This window comes from Argiope bruennichi, chromosome 3 (genome assembly GCF_947563725.1).
Source record: "Argiope bruennichi chromosome 3, qqArgBrue1.1, whole genome shotgun sequence".
NCBI classification, from domain to species: domain Eukaryota; kingdom Metazoa; phylum Arthropoda; class Arachnida; order Araneae; family Araneidae; genus Argiope; species Argiope bruennichi.
The window spans coordinates 89,078,327-89,095,891 of record NC_079153.1 but is presented as its reverse complement, the minus strand read 5'-3'; positions in this window follow the sequence as shown (position 1 = coordinate 89,095,891).

Sequence of the window (17,565 nt, the reverse complement as noted above, 5' to 3'; positions counted from 1 at the left end):
TGCTACCTGGGTAAAGCAAAAAGGCACTTATATGTCAGCAGTTAAGAGGGATTCACAAACAGAAACAGCCTCCTTGTATATTTTCATTGGTTATGGAGACGTCTTCGCACCATAGTATCGATAATCTCGTCTCTGTAAAAAAAAAAAATATCTTGAGCGATCTGAGGCACAATATTATCTCTTCTTCTCCGGAGCAAATGTGCTAAATTAAGGTTTCTTGCAAAGGTTGTAACACATGTAAAGACTGAAGTACATTTCAAAACTCAGTTTTTGAATGAAAATTGATTCCATATTCTCTCGTATTCACTAAGAAATACATTAAAACTTCTTACATCATCAGTTTGTATCAAATTCCTTTTCATACTAAGATTATCTGAAATTTTAATGGGTTGGGTAAAAAAAACATAAAACCAACAAGTACAATTAGAATGATTACAATTAGAATTTTTAACAGTTAGACTCCAAAGTTAAGAAGCAGATTATTCATAATTCTCTAACGCTTCACCAAAATTGAAGCTTTCTTTGAAAATTAAATTATAAATATAAATGGTCATATACTTTTATTAACGTCACACAATATGTTTTGCATAAATCATATTTTTCTTTTTTCACGCTTTGAATTAATTTATTTATGAGCTTCTAGAACAAAGTTGTAAGTCAACTTTTGATGGTCTGTGCATAATAATCGTTTAAAAATGTAAATAGATCATATTGTTACGAAAAATAATCCAAATCCATCAGATGTGTGAACATAAACAGGCTCAACAGCAAATAACGACACTTTGTTGTACATGAAAGCACAAATTTACATTAGAAAGACACTGACAAATCTTGCACATAACAGCACTTGCCAGAAACAACAGCATATAGCTAACAAATCGATAATAAACAACCATAGCAGTACAAAGGGCTCAAAGATAATTCATAGGAGACGTCAATCAACTACTCATGAAACGCGACTGGTCTATTATTCTCCACTTCACTCTACTTCACTCAATACTGATTAACTCTCGACAGTTTATAGTTTCTGAACGAAGGCGCAGAAACGTCTAGAAACCAAATCACAGGAATCTAGTGATTATTGGTCCTATCGTCATGATTCTTTTATTTTCCAGAATCATCATTTTTTTTTTTTTTTTTTTTTTGCAAATTTACTGCCAAGCCGCTAAAGGCTCACGAAAGCAGAGTCTCATTGATTCGATATCCGTTAGGACGATTTATAAAACTAACTTTCTTACTAAGAAAATCACTGTTCTGTGAATTAATTTTACAAATGCTTTAGAGCATTTAGAATTTTTAAACTGCGAATAAAGTTAATCTAAGTAAACATTCTTATCAAATTTATTGGAAATTCTACTTTTATACAAGAAAGATAAATCTTTAAAAAAATTTTGAAAATAAATGGTTTGGATAGCTTTAAAATCTGTGTATAATTTTTAAAATTTGAAAAAAAAATCGAAATTTATACTGACGGCAATTTTTTTTGAAAATAAATAGTTTGGATAACTTCAAACTATGTGTATAATTTGTAAAATTTGAAAAAACAAATCGATTTTTTTTTACGGTAATGAAATTTCTTTCTCCTAATATCGTCCCGAAACACGTCCTAGGTGTTTTTAGAATTTTAAATATCCTACAGATATTTTTAGAGATCTAGGTCACTATAATGAATTATATTCCTTAATTATTTGTTTTCTTAACATTCTTTTTGTAAAAATCAACATAACGAAAACAATCTACAACATTTGTACAGAAATCATTTGAATGTTACTAGTACAATCTCCCAAAATGTGTTAACAGTTTGCACTCCAAAGAATGGGAAAAAAAGTCACTTAATAGCAGCCATTCGCAAGAAATAAGTTGAAAGAAAGTCAATAATCCAGTTTGACCAGGTTTAAAACCAAATGGATTCCCTTCTAATGTGGCTCATTAAAGGTAATACGCAGATTACAATGCTATCTCTTTCTTCTAACATTTACTCCTTGTTTTAAATTGAATGGATTCCACAATGCAAAAGAGTGTAACATTGAGTGTATGGTTCGTCAAAAAAGAGAAAAGAAATTGAATTCGCAGTGGTTAGTGAGGTGGTATGCATGCATCATTGTGAGATTAAGATAAGCATTAAGTTTACTACTTAGCGAAAAACATTTGTTATTTGTTTTTTGCTAAGAAACTGAGCGAAAAGATTTTTACTGCTTATTTAGGGCGTAAATAAAATACAAGAATTTATAAAATGCATATAGAGTGACATTTAACTGAACTTAGAGAAAATAGTTTTGTTGAGTTAATTTGTTACGCATTTATTTCAATTAAATGAATTAATTTTGAATGAGAAAATGCTTTCGAGCATATTAATCAAGTATTATAGTAATCATCTTTAATAATAATTTAAGTTGTTCATTATTAGCTATTATCTTAACAATTAGTTCCCTGCATCCGAAAAAAGGCTCAAATGCACCTAAAAGTCTTCCACAAAACTTAATATATTTTATATTATGCGTATTTATTATAACTTAATATACAATATTATGTTATTATTATATACATATATTTTAACCGATGTAGTTTTAAATTTGCTAGGGGTTTTTTCCAGTTATTTTTCTGAGAGGTGAAATTGCCGCTGATTTCTCACTTAAGATCATGTCTCGGACAAGGAAATAATATTTGAAAACTGCATTTAAATCTCAGCTTTAATTCTTTGACTATACAATAAATTGTCTAATTACTTTTTATCAACGATTGAATTTCATACAAGATTCTATAGCAAGATATCTGTTTATGCAGAACCTCTTTTGAAAGAAACTTAATCTGTCTATTTATAAACCTTTCTATGAATAAAATTAATTAAATATATTAAATTATAAAAATCAGAAAGAAGAAAATACGTTTTTACTCATTTTTTTTTTTATTTTAACACGTCCCTTATTTTAATCATCAGTTTTTGAATTTAATCTTTCTATTCAAGGTTCTTTTTAGTTCTTTTCTTTGTCGGGGCACTCTGTACCCCAAAGACCAATTACCGTACTAAAACCAAAAGATTAAGCAGGTTATGGTGGGTGTTAAAGGAATTTAATGATTATAGGCTGTAAAAGTATAATCATGATTTTTACAAATTTTATATACAATTCGCAAATATTTTCCTGTTTTGGAAGGATTGAAAATACATGATAATAATAACTTCTATCAAATACTGTTAGCATTCCATTTTCTAAAGAATTTTTAATCATTGTTTTAATATCATGTAAATCAATTATTGCAATATCTTTATTATATTTTTTAGCACTTTACATTATTTAGTTATTACAGTGTCTTCATCAGGGTGGAGAAAATAGGACATGCTCGATAATTTTTTCAATATTTTCTACATCTATGTCTCTGATGCAATTTTTATCACAATTTTGGTCAGTCATGGTGGAACTTTAACTGGCGATAATTCACGAAGTTTTGTCAAAAAAGTATATTAAAATATCGAAAATCTGTATTATATAGAAATTATTATTTAATATGGAAAATAAACAAAATTTGAATTTTAAAGAAAGCTTCATTAAATGGAATTTGGTTCAATATATACAATCAAGCATTTCCAGTTAAGTGAAATTCGAATGTTTTCTTTTGATATTGTATATAACATTTTACATATTTTTGCTTGATTTTAGGATTTATTTATTTATCTTTTTTCACTGGCACTTTAAAAGGAGGCTATATATGTCAAAATGCAAAACCAGAGAAAATGTTAGAAAAATAAATATATTAATAAACAGAAAACGTTTGTTTCTGTTGCAGGAATTTAATTGGTTTATATACCTTACGATGAGAAAATATTTGAATTCTAGAAAGCAGAAACGTGAATGTATAAACTAACACGCAAAATTTAAGAATGTTTTTGTCATTAAATGATAAAAATTTACCGTTTTGCATGGTGATCTCCAAATGGTTGTTTCATCAGAATTGCAGTGATAAATTATAGCAAAATTAATGAATATAGAAACTGTAAGATTTATATATATAAGTTTTATTCTAATAATCAGATTTGCACAAATTCGTCTGTAAAATAAGATGATTAGCAAACAAATGTTTGTTAATTTTTTTATTGATTTTAAAACATAACATATTATATTTAATAAACATAATTATATTTAAAACATAACATATTATATTTAATAAACATAATTATATTTAAAACATAACATTTTTAACCATAGCAGATTTTATTTGGTTGTTGGGTCCACACTGGTGGACATGAAATAAAAGAACATTTTCATTTTAAATAATTCAGAGTTGTTGAAAAGATTTTAAACCCATGGGCACATTTAGATCAATCTACTCGATTCATATACATTTTCGCGAGTTACTAATTCCCCCAATGTTTTTTTTCTTTAAATCTGAAGAGAAAATAATTTCATTCTGTCTCAAACTAACTTCTTTTGAGTGGCAAATGCAAACTGCAATACGTCATTTCATTCTTTTTTCCCCTAATAATTCAAGTTGGGATAGTTTGGGAGTAAGCATATTTCAGAATCAGAACATGACATTTCGAGATTGTGAAAAAAAAAAATGTTTCGAATAATGACTGTCAGCACGTTTCTATTCCAACTGAGATAGTTTTGTCAGTTTCTTGAAATTTTTTATCCATTTCTTGAGAAATTCTACTTACGGCTTTCTATTCAAAATCCAGATCGTCTTAACTTTAATATTTGCAATGGAGTTATTCTACTTATATTTAGATAAAAGAAATTCAGTTTATCAATCATGAGATAATTTCGAACTTTTCTTGGTTTCTTTAAATTCCTTATATTTTTATTTATGTAGCAAACTATAATTTAAACAATGTCAGAGTTTATTTTCTTTTAATAATAAAATTTAAAATTATTTCAGTATTTAAATATTACAGAGAAGAAATGTAAGAATGTTTCACAATACATTTTTACGTTGGAATTATCTTAATAGTTACCGAAGATAATTTTGAAATCATAAATTTTTATATAACAATAACTAGATAAATGAACTCCAAAATAGTGTTGTTGAGAATATTGAATTTATAATAAACAAAACATCATGAACAATATCTCACTATATCTCAAAAGTGACACTTTCACTGTGTCACATCATTTATCTTCAAAATATTGGAATTTAATACCCACATGTCGATTTTAATCATGTCTCAAAATAATGGATTTTAGAACTCTATGTCCACTATGAAGAAAAATTAATTTTGAAACATTTCAATCGTTGGAATTTGCTATACTATTTTCAGCACTCGTTTTTACAGGTAAGTTGGATTATCTTTTCTATTTGTTTATGGAGAAACTAAATTTGAGATAAATATAGGTTTGATAACATAAAAGAAAATTTTTTGCTATAGAAATTGTTCGTCACATAAATATTTTCATAATTCTTATTTATTTTATTTCAAGTAATAAAAAAATCAAACAAACAAATATTATTTTATAAATTTCAAGAATATAAAATTATACATAACGAATAAAAAAGAAAAAAAAAGAAAAATATTTAAAATAAAATGTATTTCTGAATATTAAAGGCAAAAAATGTAAAAAATTAATTATTTTACATTGGGCATTTCCATTCTTAATTCCGAGATAAATCGAGATTCATATGAATCATTTTCTTATAGATATGGTCTCTTTTTGGTAAGATCTAACATATGTGTCATTCTGTTGAAAAATTGTTTTATTACGTTGCTTGCTTTTAAGAATAATCATTTTCCCAAAGGATTCTGCTAACCTCCAGGAAATTTTTGTTACTATTAAGTCTTATTTTTTTTAATTCCTAATTCATTTTAAAGCCATTTAACTTGTATCTCTGGCAATGAATTTGGCGTCAGCAGAATGATGTGATTTTTTGAAAATAATCTTTGTCAACAAGGATATGTTATAAATCTCAACATAAATAAAAGACACTACACATAATGAACAGAAATGCATTGACAATAATTAGGAATGCTTCGAAATGTCCAAAAATTATTTTCTCAGTGTTTATTAACTAGGGCGTGACAATTATTTCAAAATATCAGTGATGAATTCCGTCGTTAAATACCTAGTAATTCCTGCCATTATAGATTCTCGCCTTACAATTTAAATACGTCATATAATTTTTTAATTTAAAATGAAAGAAATGCATTCTATTGAGTAAGGGTCGTTAATTAGTAATACTTGGATTTAATTTGATATTAAAATACTAATGGTAATATCTTAATTTATAGAAGTGAAGGAACCATCCAGTTTCTTGGTAATTTAATAAATATCTTAATTCCATTCGTATTATTTTACTTTCACTTTTATATGAAATAGTAATTTTAATGCTATAAGAAGCATATAAATATAAAATAATTAATAACTAACAAAATTAATGTATTGATAAAGTTTAAAACTATTCCTATGCTTTCAATCTGCGTCATTATTGGATGCGCAAATCCATTCTATCCTGACATCAACAAATTCAAAGAGAACCTTTTATTTGCTTACAATGACTAGATTTGTCAGCATTTAAGCATGATTAAAAATTAGTCACATAATCATAAATTTCATATTATATTTACATTATTTTTCACGGATTGTAGCAAAGATCAATGAGCTAAAGTCTGCAATCTTTATTCTGATATTTAATCTGATTCCTTTTTTATCCTTCCCCATGGGCGAATTGGTGCAATTAATAATATTTTCCTTCGTTTTTCTTTATTTTAGCATTTGTATTTCCTTGTCTTCTTTTAGTGGATCGCTAATTGTTTCGATTGATTTTTAATGATAAGTGTTGATTTGTATTTCGTGAAGTTTGAGTTTCGTTAGTAAAATACCATATCTTTAATGTTTACTTATTATTATTTTAATGTAACTGGGTTACAAACTTTGATTTCATTCATGGCTATTCGCTTTGACAGATTTCTTTACAAAAGTTTTCATTAATTAATATATTACATTTATAACTAATCAATATATAGTTAATTTGTTAACTATATTATTACCAGAGATAATATTCATTTTAGACTGGACCATCATCTAGTTAAAAAGAATATCTATTTTCATCTTTTGTGAAGGAACATTCGAAAGAAACTTTGAGAATCGATATATATGCAAGGAGATTTATGAAACACCTGAAGTAAACCAACTAGGCTTTCTCATAATTCTGAAATAAAGGTATTACATCCTCCAATGGAAACATATATCATTATATAACAAAAGAAATAAGTGAATTTCAAAACTTTGACTCCCATTTTTTAAGGCATTTTAACTGCCAGTTTGACTACAATTATCAATCAAGAGATAAAGCATTCATTTAACCTAAGATGACGATGAATGGAATATATTTTTTAAAAAAATTCCAAGTATTTTATTAAATACGACTTATAGGCATTAGGATGTACTTAAGGTTAATTTGTTTAATTTTTCATAAAGCAAGAACTAATCCAAAGTCATTTACGATTCTTAAATATATACACTCCATTCTAATTAAAAATTTAATTTGTCTTTTGAAATATGTCCAATGAGAGTAATGCTCTTGTTTTGTAACGTAATTCTTAAGCACATATATTTAAAAAAATGCATTCTAATTTTCTTCCTATAAACTTCTGCATGTTAGTAATAAATTACTGATATTAATAATTTAGGTTTTTGTATGTTAGTTTAATAAATAAATTTAAATTTTCTCATTGAAAGCCATTACAAATCGGTACCTCTTATTATTATGTATTATGGAAAATAAAAATATTCATACATATCGTTTTACATTATTGAATATTTTTATGCATATATGTTCTTAAAGAAATTGACAATTTTATTCAAATCTTTAAAGGATGAAAAGCTTCCTTCGAAATGAAAAGATGACATTCATAAGTATTATATTCAAATGGTTGAATTTAATTGTTAAGATTTGCCGTTATTTGAATATCAGAAAAAATGGAAATTCAGGAATCATAATCACAAATTGACTCTCCTACTCGATATAAGACACACGGAATAAAAAATTGAATATACGAATTACCGCTATAATAACACTGGCGGAAACTATAGTTGAGTTCTAACGACCATCACCAGCAACAATATAACCCTTCCCTTGGGAAGTACGTCCCATCATTGATGGGATGTAGCAAACCCTAACATTTTCTGTATCTACCAGGGAAACGAGAACCAGCCACCATACCGGAAGCTTTTTGTCCTCATTTTGGGAGTGCACCCCTAATGGGAGATTCCAGAAACATAAGCAAGAATAAGTTCAAAAAGCAAAAAAGCAGAAAAGAAACTAAAGGTTTTAACTTAAAGAGCAATCGCAAAACTTCAATTATTAGTCAATCCATCTTTTATTTTTTGGTTTGATTAAAAAATATATAAGTACTTAATTTTTCGAATAAGCTAAATAAAAAGTTTTCTTTCTTTTTTGCATTTAATAATTTCCTGATTTTTAAAACATAACAGCGTAAAACCATTTTTTTTAATAATGTTTTCATAAGGAGAAAGAAAAGTTTGATTTTTTTTATTTCAAAGCCCCTGTCAAACGAAACTATAGGAAGATTGATGACATGATTTCTAATTCCGTGTTATCATTATTCTTCAATTAATTCTTTATAGAATAAATTTGATGAAAAATTAGATGTAAATATTTCATCTGACATTCTAAATTTCTAGACCGAATAACTTGCATTCTTACTTTTTTTTTTTTTTTTTTGTAATACGTACTTAGTCTATCTATTTAAATGTTCTTAGTTAAAAGTGATTTTTCCTACATTTGAGATTTCAATTGCTTTTGGAAAAAAATGTCTTTTCGTGTAAATATTCACATATTTCCTCTATTTCTCTTTAAATAATTTCTTTAGAAAAATTCCTTTAAGAAAGAGCGCCAAACCAAGGAATAGTAGTTATTTCAATTATAATCGATGACTATTTTTAGTCATATCAAAATGACTAAATTATTAAATTTAGATTGAATAAATTAAATGAAAATTTGTTCTGACCAAATTTCAAGTTTAGTTAAAAAATGTCAAAAATAAAACTATCAAATTATTTATCAAGCCGCGGTGCTCTTAGACTAGAGTACAATACAGAAGAAAAAAGTTTACAGCATTAGTTTTGCACTCATTATATTGTGTATACAATCCAATATTGATTACTAAACCATTAAAGGGAGGTAATCACTTTGAAATGAAAAGATATCATTTAAATAACATAAAATATCAAAATGTGATAGATATTAGAGCCGAGTGATTATATTAGCCTTTTACCTCTTCTCTCAATATCGGATATAAATGTTGTTTTTTTTATCTGAATGGCATTGTAGTTCTATTAATATTGTAATTATTCAAGTTGTCCATATTTTAATTGCAAGTTATCCTTTATTGTAGGAAGATTTTACTAAGCATACTTCATAATACGCAGAATCCCTCTTCTTAATTATTTAATAATGAAAGAAAACCATGCGACTGAAGACTTGATAAAACAATGAAATGGTTTCAATTTAATTGCAACAACGAAAAGTTTTGTCGAAAGGTATGAAACAAATGCATTTCAGAAATGTCAAAAAAAAAAAATCAAAGTAAATTATATTATTAATAAAACTGTCGAGACATAAAAAATAAATAAATGGCACATTTTATATTATATTCTTATAATACACAAATATATACATATATTTAATTCCCATTACATACGCGTATATATTTATGTATGTGTAATAATTTTTAATCCATTTTAATCTAAGCTCTAAAAAATATTTCACTTTCACTTGAACTCCCCTTTTATTGTAATTTCTGAATTTCGCCATGGAATTATTTCTCACATGGAGACAAAATGCTGTGTTTGCATATTCTTTAAAAAAATAGAAACAAAAAGTTTAGAATTCTTTCTGCCCCCTCTCTTTCTTTTTTTTTTCTGCTAACTTTAATAAATAACTGAAAGACAACATGCAACATATTTCTTTACAATCGAATTTAGAACTTTTCATGTATGTGTTACACTTCGTAAATCAATTATTTTTTGAAATCTGCAGTGCAATATAACGTCATGTACTTTAATTTGTACTATCAATTTACTTACATGAAATATTAAAAATGTTGCTGAAATATCTTTAAAAATTAAAAGCAATTAATGCAACATTAATATGATAGATTACCTAATTTACATTGAAAGATTATCTTTAGAACAGAAATATACTAAATGAAAAGAAATCATATTTACTTCTAATTCTCTTTTAAAATTAATGTCCCAAAGCAATTATCAAGGTTTCTCTATCTCTATTTTTCAAAACTGAAATCTAAAAACAGCATAACTTTAAACAAGTATAATTCAATCATTTGAATAAAAAAAAGATGTTTTAATCAAATATCGATTTTCCGCAATAGATTATTATGACTAATTTCACAATAAATTAATATGAATATCGATATCATTTGAATTCGAATGAAGGTATTTTTTTATTCTTTTTTTAAATCAAGAAACAATAAAAGTGTAATTATACTGGCGGTGGGGGATTATTACTGATATAAAATATGTAAGGAAAGTTACAATTCATGCTACTATTCATTTCACATTTAAAAAAAAATCTAAATGGCATTGTTGGCAGCTTTGTCGTTAACTACTATGATGAACTGCGCCCTCAGATCTTTTTTGAATTCCAATAAGCAATGGTCGATATACTAGAGCAACCGATTATTTTTAAACAGTCTTTATATAAGAAACTGACAAGAAAATTATCAAGGAAACGTTAATGTACTTCTACAAAATAAAAATACACCAACTGCATGCAATACAAATACATAAGATTAATTAATGATATTAAAATTGGTAAAGCGTTCTTTTTCCATGTTTTGCTCCAGGACATCCCCAATACTGAAAGTAGCTGTCTTAAAAAGTACTAAATGAATCCTCACCAGTTCATTCAGAAATCCGAGGCATTTTCAGATGTTTTATTACCTATAAAACAGTCCGGATGGGTAAGGCACGAATTTCCGTGCCCCTGAAGATGCATGATGTTTTTATACACTATTTTTATTGCCAGTCATAAAACTATTATCGTAGAACGAATAAAGTGATGTAACTGTAGTGACGTATGGCTGCGGTCATATATTATAAAGGTATATTTCATCTATTTTAGCAACAAACAATCTAATTATTTTTAGAATATGTTTTGGATTTGGCTTACTTCTAAGCAAAAACACTATTTTTTTTTCCTTCGTTTGTGCTCTTGTAAGAAAGAAGAAGCAGTATTATATATATTATATATATATATATATATATATATATTAAACTTTGAAAATTTTATATTTATTATGGAACTAATCTTTCTCTAATCATCTTCTAGTTAATTTTGCAACTCGAGCCTTTTTGAGTACTGTAGTTGGTAGATTAACAGAAAATAAGAATAGAAAAGGCACGGCTGTTCAATTACACGTCTTATCTTTCAATCACTTGTAACTAGAATAATAAATTTTCTGTTCTTTGTTAAAATTCCGATTTTTAGATTCGTATGTGACTCTGTTTACCATTTGTCCCTGAAAAATAAATGTAAAAGTGATAAGAAAAATTAGCAATCGTAGAAAAATGCATCTGTTGCGACTTCTGATCCAAGAGATATTTTGTATAAATTAAAATATCTCTGTTTCTTTAGTGTCATTTTTCCACCTTATTTTAATTTTCATATAGGTTATGTTGAGGCAAATAGTATTCATGTTATTTTAAGATTTTTTCAGTTTGCTTTGTATGCACATTAGAGCTGTTATAAATGCCTAAACCTATTTTATAACCTTTATAATTTTATAATAACTGTGAAAAAATTATAACTCCAGACAATAAATAATTTCCAAATCTCCTTGAGCCCTCTTTCCTCCTTCCAACGGAATTAAGTCTTTCTGTCAACATGACAACTAAAAACAGTTTTAAACTACGCAATGAAATAATTTGGTGCGTGGTTCTTTACAACGAATTTTCAGATTTCTATAAAATTTTAAAGGAAATTCATTCATAGACAAAATACTTGTCTAGCTGCCCTATTATAAGAAAATATAATAACTATAAAACGTAAGATCTAGATGATTGAAATTCGTTATCCAGATTCAGAATCAAAATTATCGATCCTTATCAAATCCTCTGAGATACTGACCACTTGTTCATCTGCAATTTTTTACCCATGTAACTGCTATAACCAAAAAAGGCAATGATTTGAATACATGAAATTTTGCCCATACTTTTAGAGCCAAAATATAGATGCTTGAAAATTATAAATTGAATTTGATGAAGGGCTAATCCTCTGTCAGTTTGTACTTTCACATACATATAAGCTTGATAACTAGAACATGTATTTACTGTAATAAAAGAAATTTGGTATGTAATCCTGCTTCTAAAATAGTAGTTCTGTGTCAAATTTCGGTTTCAAACGGATCAAAAATGCGTTCGAAATCCATACTCGGTTTTCTTTACCATTCTACGAAGTGTATAATTCTTAGTTGTTGAACCTTGTTAACAAAAATTTAGACTATTCGTGGCATTAATGGCCATGAGATAAGTTGGCAATTTCTGTAAGACGAGGAGAGTTAACAACAATATTAGAAAGTATGCTTATTTCAAGAAGACAATTCCCTCTGATAAGTAATACTAATTCAATTTTAGGCTGAACCCTAGGCAAGAAAGAGTCTCTGATTTGCAATACTAGAAACTTTCAGTCATAAATTAATTTCGGAGAAGTTATTTGAGGTATATAGGAGGAGATATTTCAAGTATATCGGAGGAGGAATATTTCTCCTAAACTCCAAGACTGGATTTCTTCCCATTCAGAATATTTTAATCAGCGCACAGCTGCAATAAAGATTATTCGGTATCAATTGCCTTTCTGTGACCTCGAATGACTATTTATGCAAAGGAAAGCGGTTTCCTAGAAAATATCACGTGGGTTTCCAATAGACTAAATCATCCAACTATCAGGAAACAATAAAAGTTCCAATCTCGAGCTAAATATTTCGACTATTTTGATTTTCAATATTTAATTTCCACAGAAGTTTAATTGGTGGAACATTACAGTGGATTCTTAAATTCGACATTCTGATAAGGATTTAATAATCTATGACTCAATTTTAGCGCCCTTGGCTCAAGTAGTGCCTTAAATAGAATGATTATTTTCTGGATATACTTGAGATCAATCATTACTTTCAGATTAATGAATGGATTGAATAATATATTTGCTGTAGTTCAGAAATTCCTTTTACCCTTTCTAGGGCCTTGGGAAGTATGCTTCCCACCAAACTTATCAATCTTTGCATGTAGGTTGGCATCAGTTCTGACAAATTTTTTTTAGAAAGACAGAAACGTAAATGCTTCAGTTCTTTATCTCACACAAAATCATGTGTCTTGATTTGTTACTTAATTATTAATTAACCAAATTAATTAATTAATCAAATTAAATTTATATAATAAGCTAAATGAATCCCTTTTCTTATTATAATTTCAAGCCTAAAAATATTTTAACATAATATGACTAGAAAAAAGTGGCCCTTTAAAGGGTTAATTCGAAATATTCTGAATTTAAGTCTTTTACTGAAACCTCAAAAATATCCAAACATATAAAAACGCGCAGCTATATTTCTAGGCGACTTCTGTAGGTAGATATAAAATGCTTTTTAATTAAATTTCCCATATTTTCAGAAGTTTCTTTTTAGCACTCAGGTTGTAGAAATAAGGAATGGCACTGATACACAGGGAAATATCCAAATTAAGAAACACAGAAACATGATTTTAAAAATGGGAAGTAAAATAGCAAAATTATTTTCGATATGAAAACTTATTTATTTTTGTAATGACAGTACTTTTTCGTATACATTGACAAAGATGAACAAAAATGAAAGCATATAATGTAAAATCATGCATTTATCCTAAACCCAAAGATATCGAATCAGAATTTTATTTTTAAAAAATTTAGATTGGTAAAATGTAAAATATGGAATACATCTTTTGAATGCTGTCTTATAAATTCCAGTAACTCTCTTTTTATATAAAAAAAATGACTTATATTTGCTATTCGAACGTAGACAAGATCAAAATGGAACGAACTATCAGTATCTTGTTAATGTCTAATGATATACTAAAATGTTTGAATTCCATATCTGCTACATACACAGATTCCAGATATATTTGTAATGTATGAATGCATATAAATCGGTTATAGCAATCCTAGCATAAATACGCTTCCAAGTTTGAAAGATATTCTAAGTGATTCAGAATAACAAATCTTAAATCGGAGTTAATATTAACTGTGCTATATGAAATAAATTTAAATAAATACGGATAAAACCAGTGAGAGTGGATCTCTCTAAACTTTTTTCTCATATTATTTGATAAAAATATTATACCAATGAAGGAATTGCATAGCTTTTGCATACAATAGTTAAAAAAATATTCACCTTTGTAGTGAGTTTAGCATTTTTACGGAATCCATCTTATGATACTTGACATAATCCCTGGCATGCATTTAATAGTAGGCGAGAATTCAATATGTGTTTTAGACGTGTTTTTCCAGAACCAATTGAAGCAAAAAATTTGACACAAAACTATAACTGCAGTCACAAAATCACATACAAAATTTAATATATCGAAGTCATTCTGTTTTTGAGTTCCAAGAATTCCTGTGGCCGAGACCCAGTCCTTCACTTCACAGCGCCCTTGAGTTCACCATCCGAGTTGAAACGCTTCCCTTTCAGATGTTTTTTCAAGGGACCAAAAATATGAAAATCGTAGGGCGACATGCCCGGGCTGCAGGTTGGGTGTCGAGTTGCTACGCACTTGAACTTGGCCAGTTGTGCTTCTGTGACCCTGGAGATGGGTGGACGCGCGTTATCATGGAGCAGAACCACAACACTCCGTGATTAGCCCAGTCTTTTGTTCTTGATGGACCTGCGTAGTCTTCGGATTATCTCACAGCATACATCGGAGTTAATGGTTCTTCACTGTATGGTGTAATGCACTGCAACATCAATTGGACGGCGCTCTAAGAGCCTCTGTTCTCTCCTGCGCATGTGGGAGCCCACGCATGCTCCGATCTATGTCGAAGATTCAAATCGCATCCCTAGATGTCTCGCTACTTTCTCCCATAGCGGGATAGACAAATATATTAACGATTACGCTGTTACGACGTTTCGTACCATTTCATTTGAACATCCCTTATATATATATTACTGATTGTGAAGTACAGTATATCTGTATCATTCTAAAATTCACATGAAATCGACATCTTTGATTTTATTTTGAAAACGAATGAAACAGAACCATTGTTTATGCTACCTTATGAAGTTAAACATCAAATGTTGCCATCATCCATAATGGAAATGCATTCCAAATAAAAATATTGAAACTATATCATCTTTAATACATTTTAAAACACCATATTTGATTTATCATACTTTCTAGTAGAAGCATATTTGACAAGCACGTTTTTTCACTGAAAAAACAATTATATTTCAAAACTGAACTGTAATTCCAAAGTATAGAGAAAAGATACGATAATTTGCTAATTGCTTTTAATGAATTGAATTATAAAAATATGGCATATTGTATTAAATTTCACTAAACTAGATTACCATTCCACATTTGCCCCTTATACCACCACTGTAGTCAAATTATTATTTTTTAATTCTTTTTAGTCCACTTTTTACATATTCAAGGTTGAATCGCATAAAAAAAATCACTATATTTTTGTATAATAACATTTAAAAAAAAAGTTTTTAAATGTTATTGATTCACTGAAGTTAAAATTAGTAATTAAGTAAAAAAAAGTATTAAGATGACCTAAATCTTAAAAATGCCTCAAGGGTTCTTAACGTCCTTGAAATTTTTAACACTCACAGGTATTACGGAAGATAAAGTGGAACTTCTGAAATGAAATCTTCGTTTCAGAGGAACGTTCTTAAAACGTTCTATATATTTTTCTAACGACATAATAAATTGTTGACTTACAATTAATAAGTAGTAGTTGATTTATATGTTCTTAATATATCTATCGATAATTGCAGTTAAATTTTCTTATAATATCTGTCATCTGAAAATTTTTCTGTTATATGATGTTACAAAATAAAATTAATTAATATCGTTAAAAAATTAGCTTTTTTGTGACGTAGCAAAAATTAAAAATATTGACTAATAAGAATATAGTTAGAAAATTAGTTTAAAAAAATTTAGTGTTTAATACGTATTTTTGAAAAATAAAACTGAATTTTCTTAATATTGGTCTAAACGGAACTTGATTTGGAGCATCTCTATTCATTTGCCTATTATTTGAGCTACACTGCGTACACTTTAAACCTTATCATAAAAACCTTTATTTCATTATTGTCATTATGCAAACCTTTAGATGTTCCTCTAACTGTTTATATGATATATGTACTGAAATCAAGGTGTGAAAATAATAAATCATTAAAAAAATAATTTACCAAATGTGAGAATTTGTGTTAATATCCAGAAAAAACATTACAAAATTCTCATTTTTGGTTAGTCTGTTCGTTAAACGTACTTGTCTAAAATAAGTTCTGTATACAAGTATTAACGATAATCTGAAAAACATTAAAAAGTATGGAACATTTTGTGAAATCTTGAGATTATTATATTAATAAATATAGAATTAGATCCTTGATGAAATATCATTCTTTGACAATAAAAAGCCTGAATCTTTTTCCGGAAGCAGAGTCGAGTGAATCTATCATTGCAATAGTTCTGATCATAATTCAAATGAACTATATTCCCAACACTGTAAGAGACCAAAAAAGGCTTTCATTTTGACAAACTCCATTGATAGATGCAATTAGAAAAATGGGAGTTTAATACTATAAAAAGTATTTTAGGGTAGTAACGTTATATCATTAGAGGAACTGAACACACAATTTAAGGCCATTGGTAATCCCTTCAATCTGGACCACCCCTTCAGAAGAGGCCAAACCACCGAACCTAATAATAAATTCATTCGGAGGTCATCCGGATTGGAATTTTGGATTTAACCTATTGGGTCTGTCACGCATTAGGTCTCCAAATTTATAGCTGAACCATCTCTTATAGGCTCTATGGCAAAGTATAAGACTAAGTAACAGATCAAGAATTTCTTATTCTAAAAATTTTCTTGAACTTTACTTTCAAAATATTTTAAAGCTTTCAAAACATTTTGACAAGCTTAGTAATGTACTTTTAAGTAGAATAATTCACAATCCTTTTTATGAACAGTGTGTAAATTATAAGATTCATCAAGGGCGAAAATCTGTACATTATTTTTTTCCTCCTAATCTCATGATGGTATCATTTCTTATAAAATGCAAGCTTTGATCATAACTATGGAGATGTCAATTAATATTATTCCAATAAAGCATATATCCTAATCTTTTGTCTGCGAGTTGTAATAAACCTTCAATTTCAAGATAGAAACCTGAAAGATTCAATCAATCTTTATAAACCGATTTCAATACAGAATTAGAAATTTTACAAAGTTAATCAAAACAATAATCGACGATTTTCTCTTTTGTAAAGTCTCGCAGTATTGTTATATACTTGAAAAGAGTGACGTTCGAGCCTGAAATGTTGCATTATTTTTAATTCT